The sequence below is a fragment of the Desmodus rotundus genome, chromosome 2, assembly GCF_022682495.2.
Source record: "Desmodus rotundus isolate HL8 chromosome 2, HLdesRot8A.1, whole genome shotgun sequence".
Taxonomy (NCBI): Eukaryota; Metazoa; Chordata; class Mammalia; order Chiroptera; family Phyllostomidae; genus Desmodus; species Desmodus rotundus.
The window spans coordinates 145,700,251-145,723,265 of record NC_071388.1 but is presented as its reverse complement, the minus strand read 5'-3'; the positions used below and the strand labels follow the sequence as shown (position 1 = coordinate 145,723,265).

The window sequence follows — 23,015 nt, the reverse complement described above, 5'->3', positions numbered from 1 at the left end:
CATAATTGAAAGTGAAAATAAAAATATTCCATTCCCTCCCTGAAGTTGTGTCCTTCTTGTTTTGCATTATATCCATCTCTGCCCCCCTTCATGAGCATTAATTATATTTAATGCATCTAGCATTAAATATAGAATAAAAACAGAGTAATCATAACAATAAAATAATAAATGTTCAGATTATAAATTATTCTAAAATGTTTTCCAAAGCAAAAAACTATTTTTTAAAAGAGTGGTAGTCAATTATTTTATTATTTATGTTCTTTCTTAAGAAGCTACACTGTAATTTATTTAAAGAACAAGTTCATTCTGAAATCATTTAAATACTTTTACTAAACTTCCTTAAATTACATGTCTGGTGACGAGGATAATACTTTTGGAGAAGAGTTTATTTGTGGAATTCAGAGCTCTTTTCTATATACTCATGTTGAATAATTTCTTTACTTTCTGATATCAGATTACTATTGGGTCTAGATGTGTGTTGCTTAAATTATAGGAACTGATTAGGGTAAGAATTCAGGTTAAGGATGAAGTTAATATTAGTAATAAATAAATATACTGGTCTCTGTCAAGTCAAAAATTTAAGACTGAAATATTCTAATTGCTGAGTGGCTTTGTCCTGATGACCAGTTTTCTAGGGCTGCTGTACAAAGTACCCAAAGTATGTGGCCCGAATGACAGAAATTCATTGTCTCAGAGTCCTGGAGGCCAGAATTCTAAGATAAAGGTGTTGTCACATTTAATGCTTTCAAGGGTTGAGAGGGACAATCTGTTTCATGCCTCTCTCCTGGTTCCTGGTGGGTTGCTGGCAATGTATTTTTGTTCCTTGGTTTGAAGACACCTCACTCGAATCTTTTCCTTCATCTTCACATGGAGTTCTCCCTTGCATGTGTCTGTTTCTGTGTCCAAATTCTTCCTTTTCATATGTTCAAATTCATATTGGATTAAGGTTCACCATACAACCTCATCTTAATTATCTCCAAAGACCCTATTTTAAAATTTTTGTAAAAAAACGGTCAGATTCACAGGTACTAGGGTTAGGACTTCAACACATGAATTTTTGGAGGGGCAGAATTCAACACATAACATCTGATAAAGAAATTGTACCAAACATTTCTGTTACAATTTTCTATTACATTTTTAGGGGTAATTTTGCAACATTTGAATATGGTATAAGTGCTGTAATGCCAGAATGTGAGAGAAAGAGAGAGAGAGAGAGTGAGAGAGAGAAAGAGATTGTTGACATTTAAAAAAAATATGTCCAGCCCTGGTTGGCATGGCTCAGTGGATTGAGTGCCAGCCTGTGAACCGAAAGGTCACAGTTCAATTCCCAGTCAGGGCACATGCCTGATTGTGGGCCAGGTCCCCAGCTGGGAGTGTACGAGAGGCAACTGATCCATGTATCTCTTACACATTGATGTTTCTGTCCCTCTCTTTCTCTCTCCCTTGCCCTCTTTCTAAAAGTAAATAAATAAAATCTTAAAAAAAATATGTCCAGCCTAAGTTGAAATTTTCTACCAAAACCTATTGATTAATATTAATATATACATATTGAGGAGCATTGATAAGTTCCTTTGCATATGCAACTCCCAATGTCATTCAGAATATGTGAACCAGACTTTATATCCAATATTGTGCTAGGGGTTACTGAAAAGCAATCACACAAACAAAAAACTATATAAAAGTTTATTTGACCACAAGTACAATGTGTTAGGGACATATGGGCAACAGTAAAATACACACATAGTAAATACTTAAGAGCTAAATTTTGACAGTGACTAAAAATATTGCCAGAGCTCAGAAAAGGAAAATTCAAATGAGCTTTATTAATATATGAACACTCTGCAAAATCAATAAGAAAATGGGAAACACTCTAGTAAACAGGGTTCATAACAGAGAATTGATTAAATTATGCTACATCTCTCTACCACGGAGTACTCTGCCGTTATTAGAGGAAGGGCAGATCTTCCTGTGCTAACATGGACATAGAGAGGTCAGACAAACATTATTAATGGGCTGCAGACTTTAAGAACTGGGTTCAGAAAATAGACAAGAGCAGGGTACTAGAATGTATGAATTATACTTTATACCTTTCCTACTGTTTGCATTTTTATAATGTATATCCTTTATTTTGAGCATGTTTTTGAATTGAGGGATGTCCTTTGTCTGGAGTTGAGCTAATTGTATGTCTCTGTTCATGATATATTATTATCACTTGACCACATCTCTTTGTTGTTTTGTGCCCATACATGTGGATATACATTTGTATATATACAGGGTCCAGCACAAATAATGCCCCTTTCTTATTACAAAATGTTTTATTACAAAATCATAAGCATGTAATTCTGTGACATAACTATCATGCTCAAGCACACCATATGACATTTTAGGTGAAATGTTCAAATTAAAACTATAAATTATTACATGCATATTATTACCCTACCAACTGCACTCAAGCAGAGGTTACTTCTGCTGAATCCATGTATAATACATGTATATTTTATTCACATATTCATATTCTATTCCTTTTGCCTTCCCATACACCATCACTATATTGTTTAACATACATCTTTTTGTTTATATGGAACTTTACAAAACATGTAAAGTTTGTTTTCAGTGCATAATTTTAAACTTATGCAATTTATATGGTTGTAGCTCACTTTGTAACTTACATTACTTACTAGGGACCATGATTTTGAGAGTATCTGTGCTGCTCTGTGATGCATCTAATTTGTTCCTCTTGTGTCCTGCCTATAAGTGTTCACCATCACAGTTTACCAGTCTACTTTCCTAGAGAGCACTTGGGTTGCTTTCTCAAGTTATACTGCAGTGAATGTCCTTGTACAAGTACATACGAATTGCTTTGCAATAAACATCCAAGTGGAAATGCTAGGTCATAGTTTACATGTAAACCTAATTTACCCAAGCGGTGCCAGTTCCTCTCCCAAATGGCTGTACCCATCCACATGCCCATAAATGGTACACCAGGGTTTGCATCAGGGTTACACGCCCCCATGTCACTGTTCACACTCAGGTGAAGTTTAATAATGTTATCAGGTCTAGTAGGTATAAAATGATATCTCCTGTTTTTGCTTGAATTTCTTTGATAACTTTTAACAAATGTAATGGGAAAATGTCTCTTTGTAACTTTCCTCCCACTCTGCTATGGCTTCTTTTAGAATCCAGCTGTGTGCTTTCACTTACCCAAACTTGTACATTTTCTCTACAACCTCACACTCTTCATCTTTCAAAGCAATATAAAAAGTTCACAGATGACTGGTGCTTAGAAGAATCTTGAAAACCTAGAACAATATCCTCATTTTTTTAAATCCAAGAAAACTCAGACCTAGAGAAAATACTGACTCATTTTATGAAAATAAATTAAATAGCCCTGGCTGGTGTGACTCAGTGGATTGAGTGCGGGCCTGCAAACCAAATCATTACTGATTCGGTTCCCAGTTGGGGCACATGCCTGGGTTGAGGACCAGGTCCCCAATGGGGGGTGTGTGAGAAGCAACCACACACTAATGTTTTTCTCCCTCACTTTCTCCTTCCCTTCTCCTCTGTCTGGAAATAAATAAATAAAATCTTTTTCTAAAAAAGAAAATAAGTTAAAAATAATTAATTATTATTATTTAATAAATGATATCACAGGAATATGAGGGACGGACCAGAACTGATAAGCAGCAAAGTGCAGGGTGGAAGAGTCAGGGCTTTGGAGTCAGATGGAAAAATGAAACTAAAGAAGTTGGAATGGTTGAATAAGGCTTCTCAGGGGGAGATAAAGCTGAAACAACGCTTTGAAAGATGCACAGAGGAGAAGAGGAAATTTGCTGAATGAAGAAAGTGACTTAAACAAAGCCATCACCACAAGGCACAAGCATGCTGTGGTTTTTGCATAATAGAGAGCAGCAAGAATGTATGACTGCATGCAGTAAGACATCGGGAATCTGGAGAATCTAACCAGACTGGTTACGTGAATTTTAGGGCCTAGTGCAAGTAAAAACATAGGGTCCCTTATCCAAAAATTAAGAATTACAATATGGTCAATAGAAGAACATTAAGCCAAGTGTGAGACTCTATGAGACTGCACATTCATGAAGCTCTCCCTGAATCTAGCAAGGTTTAGAATATGTGGTTGGAATTTGGATCCAGTGATGTTTGTGAGCTTAAGAGTAATATAATGAAAGCAAGGTTTTAAAAAATATAGATCTCTCTGGGGAGTAATTCCAAAATATATATCAAAATTTAAAATGCAGCTTCTGGCCAAGATGGAGGTGTATGTAGATACACTTTGACTCCTTGCACAACCAAAAGAAGGACAACAGCAAATTTAAAAACAAAACACAACCACAACTGCCAAAAAATCGAACTGTATGGAAGTCCAACAACCAAGGAGTTAAAGAAGAAACATTCATTCAGACCAGTAGGAGGGGCAGAGATGGGCAGCTGGGGTGGAAAGGACCCACAGCAAGGCGGCAGCTGGAGGACTGGGCAGTCCCACATTTTCGGGCGGATAAACTGGAGAAACAGCTGGGGAGTGAGAGAGACCTCACAACCCAGGGTTCCAGCACAGGAAAGAAACCCACAAAACCTCTTGCTATGAAAACCTTTGTAGCAAGGTTACAGCAGTGGGAGAAACTTCCAGCCTCACAGGAGAGTTCATTGAAGAGACCTACTGGGTCCTAGAATGTAGACAAACCCACCCTCTGGGAATCAGTACCAGAAGGGTCCAATTTGCTTGTGGGTAGCAGGGGAAGTGACTGAAAGCCAGCAGAAAGACAAGCAAGCAACATTGTTCCTTCTCAGACCCCTCCCCCACTTACAGTGCCAAACACAGCAACCTGGGTTGCCCCACCCTGGTGAATACCTAAGGCTCCGCCCCATACAGTAACAGGTGCCCTGAGACAAAAGAAAAAGAAAAATATGGCCCGAATGAAAGAACAGATTAAAGCTCCAAAAATAGAACTAAGGAATGAAGATATAGTTAACCTATCAGATGCACAGTTCAAAATACTGGTAATCAGAACGCTCACAGAAATGGTTGAAGATGGTTGCAAAATAGAGGAAAAAGTAAAGGTTATGCAAAGTGAAATAAAGAAAAATATACAGGGAACCAATAGTGAAGCAAAAGAAACCAAGACTCAAATCAACAATTTGAACCAGAAGGAAGAAATAAACATTCAACTGGAACACAATGAAGAAACAAGAATTCAGAAACTGAGGAGAGGCTTAGGAACCTCCTGGACAACTTGAAAAGTTCCAACATCCGAATCATAGGGGTACCAGAAGGAGAAGAGGAAGAGCAAGAAATGGAAAACTTATTTGAAAACATAATGAAGGAGAACTTCCTCAATTTGGCAAAGAAAATAGACTTCCAGGAAGTCCAGGAAGCTCAGAGTCCCAAAGAAGTTGGATCCAAGGAAGCACACACCAAGGAACATCTTAAATACATTACCCAAGATTAAAGATAAGGACAGAATCTTAAAAGCAGCAAGAGAAAAGGAGACAGTTACCTACAAGGGAGTTCCCATAAGACTATCAGCTGATTTCTCAAAAGAAACCTTGCAGGCAAGAAGGGGCTGGAAAGAAGTATTCCAAGTTACAAAAGGCAAGGACCTACATCCAAGATTACTCTATCCAGCAAAGCTATCATTTAGAATGGAAGGGAAGCTAAAGTGATTCCCAGATAAGATCGAGTTAAAGGATTTCATCATCACCAAGACCTTATTATATGAAATGTTAAAGGGATTAATCTAAGGAAAAGAAGATGATAAAAAAAATTATGAGCAGTAAAATGACAACAAACTTACAACTATCAACAACCGAACCTAAAAAACAAAAACAGAAAGAAAAACAAACTAAGCAAACAACTAGAACAGGAACAGAATCACAGAAATGGAGATCACATGGATGGTTATCAGTGGGGCAGGGGAGGGGGGAGAATGGGGGAAAAGGTACAGAGAATAAGAAGCATAAATGGTAGGCACAAAATAGACAGGGGGAGGTTAAGAATCATATAGGAAATGGAGAAGCCAAAGAACTTATATGTACGACCCATGGACATGAACTAATGGGGAGGAAGCGAGGAATGCTGGTGGGAATGGGGGTACAGGGCTAAGGGGAAAAGGGGGAGAAAACAATGGGACAACTGTAATAGCATAATTAATAAAATATATTAAAAAAATTAAAACATTTAAAATGCACTCACCCTTTGACTTGGCAGTTGCACTTCAGGAATTTATCCTGCAGATATTTTCATACACGAGCAAAATGGCATTTGTTCAAAGGTATTCACTGTTGTGTTGGTTCTACTAGCAAAAGGTTAGAAACAAACTAAATGTCCTCTGCTAAGAAGCTGGTTAAGGTAATTACGATAGCCTGATGCAGTGCACATTCTCACCATCTCCAGGCATCTTAGTGTTACGGCTGGATTCCTTATCTCCATGCCTTGATTCTAAATTCTTAGGAAACTTGGCCATAGGGTACTCTGTGTGATTGCGAGGTGGGGTAAATAATGTTTTAATTCCTAGTCAGTAAAGGGCAGTTACAATTTAGCACAGAGCCATTAAAAAGAGTTAACTCTAAGGGTACTTAGAAGAAAAGTTCTCTGAGATCTATTTTTCTAAAAAAAAAGGAGGAAAGAAAAGGCAAAGAGCACAACAGCATGCATGGTGTGCACCACCTGCGCATAAAAGTAAGTTGCAGTATTTGTACCTACGTAGAATGTCTGTGGCGGGAAACACAGGAAACCGATGACAACAGTTGTCTCTGAGAAAGGGAACCCAGGAACAGGGTGGGTGGGACTAAGTCATAATTTTTAACACGTACTCTTCAAAAAAACGAAACAAAACTGCATACTCCTTTTTAAATTTTTAAGTTACATGTGACATACAATATCACATTAGTTTCAGGTGTACAGCAAAGTGATTAGACATTTGTATAATTTATGAAACTATGCACCCAATAATTCCAGTGCTCATCTGACACTCTACATAGTTATTATAATATTATTGACTATATTGTCTATGCTGTATTTTAGACTATTGACTATTTTATAACTACGAATTTGTACTTTTTAACCCCATCTCATTTTTCATCCATGTCCCCAACCACCATCCTACCTTGCAACCATCAAAATGTTAACACACACTCTTATACCTTTTGAATTTTGCACCATATGCATGGGTTACTTATGAAAACAAGTATATTTTGAGAAACCAAATGACTTGTGAGGAAGAAGAGAGAGCCCTTTCGAAGGAAGGGGAAAGACATTCCTGCAGTTAGATGGTAGGTAGCCAAGAGTCAGAGCTCAAGTATTTAAATAAATGCCCTGCACAGTGATGGGCACAAAGGAAAGGAAAAGGACAATTTATACCCACATTTCCTCCACCCTGAGGACTTTGTATGGATTTGAAATTACCAGTAAGTCGATTCTTGAACCAGCAATAAAGGAATGATTGAATTTTCAAAAGTTAAGGAAATATGAACCAGAGAGAGAAAAGGAGGGAGAGAAAGAAAAGGAGAGAGGAAGAAAATCTGACTGGTAGCAACATGCAGGATGGCAGAGGAAGTAAATCAGAGGTCTCTGAGGCAGCCTAGGGAGTGAGCAGGTAAGGCTCTGCTCTAGGTAAGAGGGATGGGCAAGAGGAGTAACAGCAAGCTACAATGCCATTTGAAAAGGGGAAAATCAGCCTGGCTGGCTCGTCAGGACGGGCTGGAGGACTAGGAATGAGCATATCACGAACAGGATGATTTTGCAGTGACAGCTTTCCAGGAAAAATCGCTGCCTTCCCAACATCTGCATGCATCTGAGAATTACACCTGGATTCTTCATTTCCATGCCTTGGTTTTAATCCTTAGGAAAGTAGGCCTTAGAGTACTACTTGTGATTCTAAAATGGAATAAGTAATGATTTAATTCCCAGCCAGTAAAGGGCAATCCAAATAACCGGCTCCTCCATTTCCCCAGGGCTAGTTTGTAACCTGGGACAGAAATAAGCTGTGTGTATTAAATCAATACAATCACTCACAAGTTTTTTTTTTTTTTTAAATGTCATTGCTTTGGTGGCTGTGTACCATACGAACTATCTCTGTTTCTTAATGGCTTTCTTTCTTCAGGTGACATAAGTCTGGCCACATTTCCACAGTGAGCCAATGCCAACCAGGTGCCTTGAACAAGTGCTCCAAGACGCTATGATGCAATTTACACTCCTTGCCTGCCCTTTGGGCTGTCACAGTGACCAGGTTTCCCAAAAGAGACGACGGTATAACGTGTCATGGCACTCCCTGCCTTCTTCCTTCTGCCAGCCTCAGTGGGGGCCGCTCATCAGGGCATGGGGTCATAGCAGACTAAGGAAAGTGTTCGCGTGTGCCACCCAGAAGGCACTCTTGGCCCTCTTGTGGTTTTTCCATGCTTGACCATACCGATAACAAAATCACTGTCTGCCACAGCATCTAAGATGTGAAACAATTAATACAGAGTACATCTATGATATATAATAATGCATGTATTTGTCATGATGTGCTACTGAGAATTAGAAAAGGGGAGCGGGCTCTGCCTGCCTGAAGAAGGCATGTTTCTACAGATTCCACGACACTCTACTTCTCTGTTTCTCTACTTTTGGCTCCTCAACTCCTTGTACTCCCTAAAATAGAGCTTCCCAAGGCTCTGCCCTCAGCTCTCTTCTCTTTCTGTGATTGCCTCCATGTCTACATTCTTGCCTTTGACTTCTGTGCAGTTGACTCCCCACTCCACCTCTACAGCCTTACTTTCCCCAGATCTAGATGTCAGCTGCCCAGTAGGCATCTTCCCCTACTTGTGTCCGTATTTCCAAAAGGAAACACTTTACAGCACCCTGTTCCTTTCAGTCCTTTCTCCTCTGGACTTCCTAACGTTATACTGCTGTTCTCCGAGTCACTTAAGCTGGATTCCCACACTGATTTTTCTTCCTCATTCTGCCTTGCCATGAACCTCACACTAGAGTCCTCACCCTGGTTCAGGACCCCATTGCCTCTCCACTCCCACTACAACCTCCTGGATGAATTTCTCTACTTTTAACTTGCACTTCTCTTACACATTCCCCTTTCAAATGCTCTGATCCACCTGCTGAAAAAAATCTTCAGTGGCTTCCGTTGCTACAGAATTTACATCATTCCGAGAAACTAGGGATGAGTCCTTCAAATATTTCTCATGGGTTTTACTGACCCTTTGTAATTCTACCACTGATGAGTTTCTTTAAACCTTTATTATCCTTTCATATTTTCAACCTATATCACATTCAGGGAATTCTCTAAATTTACTTTGTTTGTGGTAAAATAGTTTCTCAATTTGTGTTGTTCAGATGCAAGCAATATAAATGCTGCTAAATTGACTTAAAAAAAAAAGACAACTTACTGTCTAAAGACAACTTACTGATTCACATAAGCTAAAATCCAGGCATGGCTACTTCTAAAGGCTCAATGTTATATTAGAGGTGCTTGTCTGTCTCTCTCTCTTGGACAAGCAAGTTCGCATCAGCAATCTCAGCTATAAATTCAGCCTGTTTGCTCACCCTAGGTGAGAGGTGCTTATTTTCTTGCTTATAGCTCTGGCAAAAAAAAACAACAAAAAAACAAACAAAAAAAACGTTGGTGAGGATTTGATTGTCCCCGACATGATTACATATCCATCTCTACATTAAGCACAATGGTGAGGGAAATGTTTGGCTAGACCTGTGTCATAGTTCTACCATTGTGACAGAAACAGATTTGGTCCCCTAAAGCAAGGGACATAAAGGAAAGAATAAACAAATGGGACCTCATCAAAATAAAAAGCTTCTGCAGGGCTAAAGAAAACAGCATTAAAATAAAAAGAGAACCAACAGTATGGGAAAACATATTTGCCAATGATACCTCAGACAAGGGCCTGATCTCCAAAATATATAAAGAACTCACACGACTGCACTCCAGGAAGACAAACAACCCAATTAAAAAATGGGCAAAGGACTTGAACAGACACTTCTCCAGGGAAGACATACAGAGGCCCCAGAGACATATGAAAAGATGCTCAGCATCACTAGCCATCAGAGAGATGTAAATTAAAACCACAATGAGGTACCATCTCACATCAGTCAGAGTGGCCAACATAAACAAATCCACAAACAAATGTTGGAGAGGTTGTGGAGAAAAGGGAACCCTCGTGCACTGTTGTTGGGAATGCAGACTGGTATAGCCACTGTGGAAAACAGTATGGAATTTCCTCAGAAAACTAAAAATGGAACTGCCCTTTGACCCAGCAATTCTGCTACTGGGATTATACCCTAAGAACCCTGAAACACCAATCCAAAAGAACCTACGCACCTCAATGTTGATAGTAGCACAATTTACAATAGCCAAGTACTGGAAGCAACCTAAGTGCCCATCAGCAAATGAGTGGATCAAAAAACTATGGTACATTTACACAATGGAATTCTATGCAGCAGAGAGAAAGGAGGAGCTTATACCCTTTGCAATGGTATGGATGGAACTGGAGAGCATTATGCTAAGTGAAATAAGCCAGGCGGTGAGGGACAAATACCATATGATCTCACCTTTAACTGGAACATAATCAACAAAGGAAAAAAGCAAACAAAATATAACCAGAGACATTGAAATTAAGAGCATTGTAACATAGCCAGAGGGGAGTGGGGGGGGATAGTGGGGAGAGCGGTCTGTAGGAGCTACTATAAAGGATACAAGGACAAAATCAAGGGGGAGGGTAGAGGTGGGGGAGGGAGGTAGGACTGGCTGGGGTGGGGTGGAGGGATGGAGAGAAAATGCAGACAATTGTAACTGAATAAAAATAAATTAATTAAAAAAAAAAAAAGAAACAGATTTGGAGGAAAGTTAGCCTTACCCAAATCTCAAGGTTCTCTACATAATAGAAGATTTCTCCCAGACTTGTAGCAGAAAGTGTGTAAACTGTGTGAGTGTATGTGTGTGTAAACACACATACACTCACACACACCCTGCATGATTTTGGCTGCATGTAACAAAATGCTCAACTTAATGGGGCTTAGACAGAAAAGATCTTTCATTATCTTACTTAAACAAAAGCCTGAAAGGAGAATATCCAAGGATGGTGCAGTGTCTCTTTCCATCTTTCTGCTGGGAACTCCTTAGTCATCCTTCAAGTCACAAGATATCTGGGAGCTCCAAGCATCATGCCTCACACCACAGTGTTGCAAGCAGGGAAGAAAAGGCAGAAGAGATATCCCATCTTTTCCCAGAAGCCCCTATCTGACCACATACTTCCCTCTCATTGTCAGGAACTGTCAGAATCCCTTCCCAGATAAAATTTTAGGAAGGAAAATAGGATAACTGGGTTAGGGTGCTACATTTGTCCCAGGGGCTAGGTAGATTGGTACCAAGTTTTATTGAGAAAGAAAGTAAAATGGCCTTGGGTAGGCAACTACTAATGTTTACCATTACATAGTCTTTTTTTATTTGATTCCTTCCACCTGTTTTAAACTTTTGGTAGTGTTTCTCACATTGAGGGTTGTGTTTATTTTTTCTTTTAGATTGTTATTTTATTTTGATTCATAATATTTCGGAGTTCAGAGAAACTTGAGTCATTTAGTTCAGGGCTTTTCAAAGTTTTTTTCCATGTCACATTTTTAACCCATCAAACAAATGTAAATAAATGGGAGAGTTTAAAAATGAGCTGGTGGAAGTGACACCTCTCCACCCGAAGACGTTGGAGCCTTACCAGGCAATGGCCCTGAGGCCCTTCTGGAAAGCTAGAGCCTTTCAGAATACAATTTAAAATACCTTGGTTCTAGACAATATAAACTACTTATAAAGGCTCTTCAGTTACCTGAACCTGGCCTAGAAATTCAGTGATTGTTAAGCAGATGTGTACGCAAAAATAAAACTGTGAAAATAACCTGTCTACTATATAAAAAACCAAACCAAACCAAACCAAAAAACCCCATATCTCTCCTCTGTTCTCTTACTTTAAAGAACTGAGGTTCAGAGAGGTAAAATGACTTGACTTTGTTTTTCCACAGGTCACTTAGGATTGCAGTCTAGATTTCCAGCTTCCCTAATCTCTTTCTATCATTTATGTATTTATAACACTGTGATATATTTGTCTTCAATTTTTTTCTGCATCCACATACTAAAAATTTCTTAAAAACAAATTTTAACAGGAATTCTTATATTATTTCAGTACCCTTTTATGATCTTTTTCTAACTCCATTCTACTGTTCCTGATATATAATGTCCTGAGCTAAGTGCACTATTTCTGGTGTAAACACACAGTGATCTATTCTGTTGTGGGCAGAACAGAGTGGTGGCTAAGCATCTAAGATGTTAACTATGATAACTACACGTTTTCCAATCTTTTCATGAGGCTCAGTTTCCTCATTTATTAAGTAGAAGTAATTACAATACTTACCTCATTGTGTTGAAGTCTACGTGTAATAATACTAACACAGCCCAGCACATGGACCCGGCTATGTGTTTGCTGTTATTTTCTCATACTTTTCCCCCTAAATCCTCTTTGGTTTTCAATGATCCTGAAAATTGTTGGAAATTTCCTGCCCAGAGATAAAGGGCTAAATACAGAAACTTCTATCTTATATTTAGGTTCACTTCCATGAATGCATTCTTTTCACTTACCTTCTCCCCTCATATATCCTTGTAGGGTTTTCAATTTTACTTTCCACAGAAACTAAGCATCAAGGACCAGACTCATACTATTTTACACTGAAACGTCATTCACAATGACAGAAGGGGCAGTTTAGAGAATTAGGCCACTTGGTTAGAATCACCAACACTTCAAAGTTCCCTGTTCACATTATCAGAGTTCCAATATACCTTTATAATTTGGTTCAAGATCCCAGTTCCCCTTCACTGCTCCCTTGTCCCTAATCCCATTCCTGACAAGTATCATCATGTATTTGTCTTAATAGCTAAAATGATAAAAAATAAAGGGTGGGGTGGGGGGAGAAGAGTTGTTATAAATTATCTAAATGTCTGAAGATACAGCTAGGTAATTGCGCAGTCCTGTAAATACATAACAAAATTTTAATTTGCATCCTTCACCAAGGGCAGCTTCAGAAGAATCTCCTCATATAGTTCAACATAAAATTAATACCAGATTTTTTGTAAATGTTAATGTTTTCTCAATATTTTGGAGAATTAATTATTACATTACTTTCTTTAAAATTGAATATATAAATAATATGCAATTACAGAAAAGAACCACTCACTTGAATAAATTTCTATTTGTAGTATGTAGAAAGTACCTATGTGCAGTAAGCATTGGTGGTTCAGTGGTAGAATTCTCGCCTGCCACGCGGGAGGCCCGGGTTCGATTCCCGGCCAATGCAGTATGGTTCTTTTTCCGTACTTGCACGTCCTGAGTGTTGAATACAGGGTTATAATGAGATGGAAATGTTTGCTTTATGTAGATGAATACAAATCAAGGCAAATTCCCGTTTCGCTTTTACTTTGTGCAACCAAAAGTTCTGTTTTTCTAAGCCTCACTATTCTTTTTCAGCCTCCCATTTGGATTGTTTTGGGGAGACCTAGAGTATGTGAGCGAAAATTATGCAATGTAATATAATGTATAGTGTTGTACGGTATAAGTGGGGGAAAAAAAGGGAAGTACGGCTGTTTGGAGATGCCGGGGATTGAACCCGGGACCTCACACATGCGAAGCGCGCGCTCTACCACTGAGCTACATCCCCCAGCCGAACTCCCCTCTCCTGGTATAGACTTTCATTCAATTTACTTAGCACTAGTCAAATTTCTACATTAATTTCAAATTTTTTATTTTACTGAGTGCTTTTGTTGTACGTTTTTACCCTTCCTACCTCCTTCTTCAGCTGCTTTCAGTGGTGCATCTGGACCCAGCGCAGCCAGCAGTCTGGGACGCAGCAAGGACAAACCAGCCTCTAAGCGCTCCTGCCTGGCGTTTGTAGCTCGGGTAAGGAGAAATCGGGCACCTAACCCCGTCACGGGGGCGAGACCTCTGTGCAAAGAGCTCCCGCCAGAGCCGGACTCCTAGAGCTGGGGGAGTTAACGGCGCAGGCGCGGGGGAGTGCGGGGATCTGGGTACCTCCTTCCCTTGGCTTTGCAACTCCGACTCCTGCCTGAGACTTAGCTCGCTGGACGCACCGCAGGCGTCGCACTGGTGCTCCAGGAGACCTGTACTCATCTGAAAATTTTATAGGTTTATCTGTACAACCCTCATCCCTGAAATAAACCCTCATCCCCGAAAAAGGACGTGTCCATGCCAAATCCCCACAAACTGGGGTATGTAGAGGTGATAGCCAACTTTTGGAGAAGCAAGTGATTTCGCAACATGCTCTTCTTTTTCATGGGGCCCACATTGAAAGAAAGAAAATGACACAAACAATCTCTTTGTACTTTAATTATATATAAATGACGATAACGTCAGGGCTGGGGACCTGATCAAGAAATATTTTCCTGTTTGATGTTTACATCTTGGACGCTCCTGACTGATTATATGGTAGTAATGTAAGTCATTGAACACCTTTAATGTCCTATGAACCTTCCTTGTCCACTAATCGCACTCCTAGCCCCAGATGAAGAAATGTACTGTGCCTTCTTTCTCGGAAATTTCTTCTCTCCAGTTGTTTGCCTGCTAGGTAAATCCCTGAGCTAAGTTTGATTATAGTTAGATGAGGTGTGTTTGGCCCTTCCCCATGCAATTTAAACCGATACCACCCCACACAAGAGAAGGCAATGTGGTAGAAGCCTCAAACATCCTAATGGAAGAAGGAACATGGGAGAGATTTGGTGTCAGGGAAGTTGGGTCAAGGTCACTTCTAACCACCACAGGTAAGGTTGACCTCAACAGATAGCACAATGAGGGCCTAGAATTTCCACTCCCTTAGTGGCAGCAGAGCACCCCTCATAAATGAAATGGTCAGCAGGCCCAAAGCCAGAGCAGAAAGCCAAAATTTCAAAAACTGGGTAAACCACAGCTTCATAACTAACTCCTACATTAACAGTAAGCATTATGTTTGCTTACAGCAATTTAAACAAATAATAAGATTTTTTAAGTTCCTAATAAGCTCCTAATAAGATTTTGTTTTTAACTAGAATAAGCCACATGTTTAGCTAATAATACAATAATACCGAAGATTAAAAAAAAAAAAAAGCCTTGTCATTGGACAGTCATTAAAGAGCTCTGCTCCAAGCCAGCTGTGGAGCCACCATGCTGGCCTTAAACTGTCTGCATCTGGATTTTATGAGAAAGAAATCAACTTTCATCATGGTTAAGCCACTTTATTTAGGATCTCTCTTTTCCACAATAGAACCTAACTTCTAATTAATAAAAAGAATTATTCATTCTAGGACACAGGTAAATGTACAGATGTTATGTTGCCCATGTGGCCCAAACAGTCACTTTGATGAGAAACAGTTTTTTGTTTTTTTTTTTCTTGAGCTTTTATATTTTGAGTTTATTCTCCATTTAACTTTTAAAACACTACTATAGTTTGGATATTAAAACAAAAACAATAGCAAGTAGTGAGAGCATTATGATTACAGTCCTTCACTCACTCACTACTGTGTATCAAATGCCAGCAGTGCGCGTCATTCCCTGGCCACGCTGAGAGGTCTGACACTGAACACCGCCCCTGGGATGAGGTCCGTCATCCGCATGTGCTTCTCCGTTGTAATGGCGCCGTCTTTCTTGATTTGGATCAAAGTCCACCAGTTCTTCCTGGTCCATTTCATCGGTCTCTTCTACTTCCTTCCTTTCAGTTAGAAGAGAGTTTATCAGGAGAGAGAAAGCCGTTCTCAGGAAAGTTTACCTTAAATTCAATGATCAGACAACCCTTTTCATGTGGTCTAATGATAAATTGGCATGCCTTCATTTAGCACACACTTGATACCTCCATGCTTGACAATCTGACCTGAATGAGAGGTGATGACTATGGTTTCGTTGCCAAGGGTATCTATTGGCTTTTGGAAGCCACACAATGCTTCAACCAGCTGTATGCCCATACACATGAAAAGGTCTTCTCATTGAATGAAAAGACCTGGTCGCTCTGATCTAAAACAAAGATAATATCTCCTGGCTCTAGTCCTGGTTGTTGTTCTCCTTCACCACAGGACAACAACAATGTTATCTTCTGGCTATCTTTCATGCCTTTGTCAATTTGAATCTTCTTCTCTCAAACCGTCTTCCTTCAATTGCAGCTTTTGCATCTATTTTTAGGACAGATCCGTTCCGGTGGCCCTGGCACTCCATGCACACAGACTGAATGTGCTGAACCGTTCCTGGTCCTATCTGATGAATTCTTATTTGCATACCAGTGCCTTGGCAGTTGGGACAGCAGTCTACTGCTCCTTTCTACTACCTCAGCATTCACATTTGTCACAAACCACGTTCTTGTGCAGAGCTAGTTTTCTTGTTTCACCGTTATATAAATCTTCTAAGGTTATTGAGAGCTGATGCACACCATTTTTCCCTCTTTTTCCCCTCTGTATCCTTCCTCCTCCTCCAAAAAATGTCAAAGATGTCCATGGGGGAACTAAAGCCACCACCTGTTCCACCTTCTTTGATTGCCTGTTCTCCTCCTTTATCATATAATGCCCTTTTCTTTGCATCAGAGAGCACTTTGTAAGCTTGAGAAATCTGTTTAAACTTCTCTCCTTTATTTGAATTCTTATCAAGGTGCTACTTCAAGGCCTGCTTCTTGTAAGCCTTGTTCAATTCTTCCTGGGTGGCATTGGGTTTGACCCTGAAAACATGATAATAATCGGTTGCTTTCACCATTTTTGACAGCTGGTGAGCAGGCTGAGGCAGGTGTGGAGGGGCAGGAAAGAGAATGTTGCTGCACAGCTCTGAAAGCCACCTCTCATCCACTTCTCACCGAGTGTTCTGGAAAGTTCCCAGTATTGTCATTTTTATAACATGAGGCTAAGGCTCTCTCAGCACTGCCAATGAGGTTGGGCTCAGACAGGCCAGATGGCAGCCAGTGATTGTCCTGTTCACTGATTCTAGGTAAAGAAAGGATATAGAACTTTCTTGCTTATTAATCATCAAGAGAGAAAGGGAAATAAAGGCAATTGCACCCTAAGGAGATATTCTTTGTCAATAGTTCCTCTGTATTTTAACTATCCTTAACTGATTAGAGGCAAATTAAGAGGAAAAAGGAGGCGTAGGTTTCCTTGGATTCAGAGGTTTAGCTCCCAAAGATTGTACATGCTGCTCCTCTCCAATTCTAAGCTTTTGATACTACATTACAAACTCTTTAAAGAGTGTGAGATAGAATAAACGTTAACTGGTATCCCAAATGCTCATATTTCTTGTCCCTCTTGACTAACAAAAATGAAGCCAACTATGAATTATCCTTACTTAGTCAGGAAACTAAAGAGTTTCCCACTGATGTACATAAAGGCAGAAAGGATAATAACATTTAGATAAATGTTGTGTGGGACCACAGAAAAAATTCCATAACTATACAAATATATATGGTGAAAATATAGAACACATATACATGTATGCTTTAAGAACTTGATACACTTTATTTATGTAAAAGATTCTAATATTAATTCTGTCATTTTGATTGGATAAATATTCACCATGTTGATTGGAAATAGAGATTAGAAGAGAAGGAGGTGTGTAAGATGATTTCCAGTATTCTGGCTTGAATAAGTACATGCAGGATGGTGTCATTCAATGAAACAGAAAACACTGGAGAGAGAGTGAACTTTACAGGTGGTCATTAATTCTGTCTTCATTTTGTTCAATTTGAGGTGCATTTACCTCTGCAAAAGGAGATCTTAAGTTGATACTTAGATGCAAGATTTAAAGACAAGAAGACAGGTTTGGCATTGAACTACATATCTGAGAAACATTGGTATAGAGAAAATAAAGTCATGAACTGGATGGGACTATTTAGGGAGAGAGCAGAGAATGAGACTAGAAAGAACTAAAGGTTTAGTTTTGAGGCACTCTAACATTTAAAGGCTGAGAAAGGAGAATGAAAAGGAACAGTCAGGGAGACAGGAAGAAAACCAGAAGAATAAGGTTCCAGGGATGTCAGTGGGAAAAGAATGTCGCAAAGGGGAGGTGAGTTTTAAAATACTGGCACCTGAGAAATCAGGTCAGATATCCAAGATTTTAAATGTCCATTAGTTTTAGTGACATGGAGGCATTGTTAACTTTAATAATAGTTATTTCACTACAAAATCAAATGTTAATTCTTCTAACACATGCTATGCAATTTTCAGTTATTCTCTGTGGGGGTTTTTCTGTCTTTCTTCCAGTGAAAGAGCTATTTCATGCTCTTTACCATTTAATACATACCTTAAAGAAATGATTTCTTTTGAAACAAATTCATCTGGAAATTAATGAGATCCAAGGAATGAAGAAAGAACAAAAGGAAAAAAAGACTTTTAAATCACGGAATTTGCAAATAGCAAAGGTCCCTCTCTCTCTCTCTCTCTTTCCCTCTCTCTCTCCCCGATACTAAAACAATTACATTTGTTCATTTACTCATTCACTTACTCAATGAACGTTATGAAGTGTTGTCCATGCTTTGACTGCAGTTAAGGTCAAAGGGGGAAGATAGCTAAATATAAAGAAAGTATTAATAGTACAATAAAGGCTATGGTAGAAGAAACTAATAGTTCCATATGAGTACACAGGAGGAACACATAATCCAGACCTGGGTGAGTAGGGAAGGTTCCTGGGGAGATCTGCAATATGACTAGCAGTTAGCCTATTGAGGATGAATGAAGACATGGAGAATGAAGAAAAGCATTGTAAGCTGAAGAAACAGAACACACAGTGACCTAGAAGCAAAGGAGGTCAAAATGGCTTTAAAGGCCAAAGTTACATTTAGTGGGGGTTATGTGCTATATTATGGAGTCAAAAAAGGAGGAGTCAAAACTGGAAAGTGGGCAAGCTTATAGATCTGTGAGAAAGCACACAGAGTCCTATGGAGAAAAACAACATGAAATTTTATTTTTAGAAAAATCATTCTTTTTGTGGTATACAGAACATATGGGAGGGGCCCACAACAGGAGACAAGAAAAACACTGGAAGCTTCCTCTGGGCATTCAGCAAAGAATTGATGGAATCAGGCAAAAGATGACCATCTAAGGCTGCACTGTCCAATATGGTAGCCACTAGCAACTGTATATTTAGATGTACTTAATCCAAATGTAGAAGGAATATCCCCTTAATAATTTTTATCATGATTATATATTGAAATAACATTAATGAATATATTGAGTTAAATAAAATAGATCGCTAAAATTAATTTCATTGTTTTTACTTTTTGTGGCTACTAAGAGTTTTAACATTTACACATGATTCAAATTATTTTTCTATTGGACAACACTGATTTAGAGCCTTTGCATTGGAAATAAAGAAAACTTAACAAATAAAGAGATACCGAGGAAATAGATTTGGCAGAGATACATTTCAATTGGATATAGGGGACAAAGACAAGGAAGAGATAGAAGATGCTTCTGACTTGAGCAACTAAGTGTAAGAAAAAAAATGGTAGATTGAAGATCTCCTCAGGGTAAGAAAGACATTTTTGGGGGTTTTGTTTTTATTTTAAGATAGGAGATTTGGTATGTCTGAATGAAAATATAAAGGAGTTATAACAGAGGGAGACAATAAAGATAAGTGAAAAGTTACTGAAGTGTCTTCCCCTAGTGCAAGGGAGACACACCTACCCTACTGAAGCAAAAGAAAAGCAGGAAAATATGAGTTGTAGAATACAGGTAATTTTATAGATTTGGTGACAGTAACTGAAGATTTTCCTATGAAAAATCCCATTTTTTTTCTTGCAAAGAAGAGAGTTCATCTACATGGTCTCATGCCCAAGTTATTATGTTTAAAGATTTGATAAAAGTGGAAAAACTGAAAAGAAGTTGGAAGAATTTCCAGGCAGCATTGAAGCCCGGATGAAGTTGAAGAGCGAAATGGAGAGAGTCACTGATCCAGCATTAGGGCCAGAGAAAGGGGTGCCTGTGGCAAAAGGACAATGGGCCCGCCCCCAAAGTTTGGGAATTCACAAAAGTATGACTAAAGAAATGAACATAGAATCCAAGATTTTCCTGAAAGGAAGTAGAGAGGAAAGGGTTGACCATGATTGAAGAATTCTTTGACTTCAAATGAGACAACTGTGATCAGTGGGATCTTTGGAATAAACATTTCAAAGACAGGGAAGATCAGAGTGATGACATTGCCCTGGAAGTGGATAACTAAAGTAGAGTGGAGGTGAAGGTTAATAAAAGTGAGATGATCAAGGGATTCATAGGCTTGAGACGTTCACGGGGATATTAGTTCACCTTAGGGAGATGGTGGGATCTGAGTGGAGCAGCCAAATGCATGTCTTTAAGCAATGGGGGTGGGACAGGGCTGGTGACTGGAGGTGGATACAAAGACACAACATAGTAAATATCTAATAAACATCAGTTCTTTTAACAGTTCACATGCAAATTAATAAATGATTATAATTTCACATTAGAATAATGTTTTATCCTTTTTTCCACAAACACATGAAGACATACTCTCTCAACACACACACACACACACACACACACACTCCATACCCTCACATATACTCCCCATGGCTGATATACATTAATCCAGTTTCTTTAGACAAAAACTGTTACAGGGAATTGGGGAAAATGTGTTAAATTGTACATTTTCTTTTTGTGGTGCAAGTAGAAAAAAGATGTACAGTTTCTTAGCATCATTAACAATAGAAACTTCATAAATGTGCTCAAACAATAGCTTCTAAAGGTTAGGGGCAAGCCATGCTGGCACATGCTGAGGAAGCATTTTTAAAGACAGATATTTATGGTGAAAAGAGTGTTGAACGAGGAGTCAGAAAACCTAGTATCCAAGCAGATTATCAGTTGGGTGTTTTGGGCATGACATTTAACCTTGCTGAATCTCCACCTGTAGAAGACAGGTGACTTGTACAGTTCTTATAACTCAATAGGGTCTTTGTGAGGACTCAGTAGGAAAATATACAGGGGACTTCTGGTAAAGATACAGGCATAGGTAGACACACTTTACCTCCTTGTGCAACCACAGAGAGAATTACAACTATATCTCAAAACAAATAACAACCAGAACTGTCAGAAAATTAATCTGTATGGAAGTCTGACAACCAAGGATTTAAAGAAGCCACATTCCCCCAGATGGGTAGGAGGGGTCAAGTCATGGAGATGAGCAGAGATACAGTGTGGTGTGGAGAGATGGCAGCAGCAATGGAGGAACAGGTGGTCCGACACCCACGTGTGGTGGATAAAAACTGGGAGGGATACCAGTGGGGGTTGGGGTGGCAAAAGAGACTGCTGGATTTTTAAGAGAGTCCATTTAAAGGGTCCACATGGACTTAGAACATATGCAAACCCACCCACTCTGATATTCACCAGCAAGGCAACAGTTGGAAGGATGTTAGTTGCATATGGGAAGTGGGTGAAATGACTGGAAACGGGGCAAGTTTTGGGCAAACCTCCAGAAGCCAGGCAGTGGCATTGTCCCCTCTCTGAGCCCTCCCCTGACACAGAGCCACAAAGCAGTGAAGTGGGGTGCCTGACTCTGGTGATTACCAAAGACTCTGCCCCACATAATTTACAGGTGCCTTTTCTAAAACAGGGAGTCAAAGCAGCTCTACCTACTACGCAAAAACAAACACAGGGAGGAGGCCGAATTGAGTAGGCAAAGAAATATAGCCCAAATGAAAGAACAGAATAAAGCCCCAGAAAAAGAAACAAGCAAAATAGGGATAACTGACCTATCAGATTCAGAGTTCAAAACAATGGTGATCAAGATGCTCAAAGAACTCATTGAGTATGTCAAAAACATCAGGCAAGAAATGAAGGTTATACTAAGTGAAATAAAGAAAAATCTACAGGGAACCAACAGTGGAGAGGATGAAGTTGAGAATCAAATCAACAATTTGGAATACAAGAAAGAAAAAAGCATTCAATCATAACAACAGGAAGAAAAAAGATTTAAAAAAAAATGAGGATAGGATTAGGAACCCCTGAGACAACTTTAAACATACCAATATCCAAATTATACAGATGCCAGAAGGAGAACAGGAAGAGCAAGAAACTGGAAAGTTATTTGAAAAAATGATGAAAGAAAACTTTCCTAATTTAGTGAAGGAAATAGACATACAAGTCCAGGAAGCTCAGAGAGTCCCAAACAAGTCGGACCCAAAGAGGGCCACACCAAGACACATCATAATTAAAATGCCAAAGTTTAAAGATAAAGAGAGAATATTAAAAGCAGCAAGAGAAAAGAGAGTTACCTACAAAGGAGTTCCCATAAGAATGTCAGCTGATATCTCAAAAGAAATTTTGCAGGCAAGAAGGGACTAGCAAGAAGTATTCAAAGTGATGAAAAGCAAGGCCCTACATCCAAGATTGCTCTATCCAGCAGAGGTATCATTTGGAATGGAAAGGCAGATAAAGTGCTTCCCAAATAAGGTAAAGCTAAAGGATTTCATCACCACAGAGCCCTTTTTTTATATGAAATGTTAAAGAGACTTATTTAAGAAAATGAACAAAATTATAAAAATGGAAAGGGCAACAAATTCACAACTATCAACAACTGAATCTAAAAATAAAATACCAAATTAAGCAAACAATCAGAGCAGCAACAGAATCATAGATACGGAGATCATTTGGAGGGTTATCAGCTAGGAAGGGGAAGGAGAATTGGGGAAAGGTGCAGGGATTAAGAAGCATAATTAGTAGGTACAAAATAGACAGGGGGATGTCAAGAATAGTACAGGAAATGGAGAAGCCAAAGAACTTATAGGCATGACCCATAGACTTGAGCTAAAGAGGGGGGATTGCTGGAGGGAAGGGGGTACTGGGTCGATGGGGGCAAAAAAGGAAATTTTTTGTAGAACTGTAATAGCATAATCAATAAAATATATTTTTAAAATAAATAAAAAAGAAAATATACAGTAGGAAAAATTCTTTTGTGGCTCATTCAATGCTCATATAAGTTTTCTAAGGGGACTC

At 39.1% G+C, this 23,015-nt stretch overlaps 2 non-coding genes and 1 pseudogene across 2 annotated transcripts; 1 reads left to right on the top strand and 2 right to left on the bottom strand.

Moving 5' to 3' along the window:
* The first annotated feature begins 13,280 nt into the window (after positions 1-13,280).
* TRNAG-GCC (transfer RNA glycine (anticodon GCC)) lies at positions 13,281-13,351 on the top strand. Its single transcript has one exon. It is a non-coding gene; the product is annotated as a tRNA-Gly (tRNA).
* A 288-nt stretch (positions 13,352-13,639) lies between these two features.
* On the bottom strand, positions 13,640-13,711 carry TRNAA-CGC (transfer RNA alanine (anticodon CGC)). Its single transcript has one exon. It is a non-coding gene; the product is annotated as a tRNA-Ala (tRNA).
* Positions 13,712-15,567: 1,856 nt separating this feature from the next.
* On the bottom strand, positions 15,568-16,776 carry LOC112322210 (dnaJ homolog subfamily A member 1-like; annotated as a pseudogene).
* Between the last annotated feature and the right edge of the window lie 6,239 nt (positions 16,777-23,015).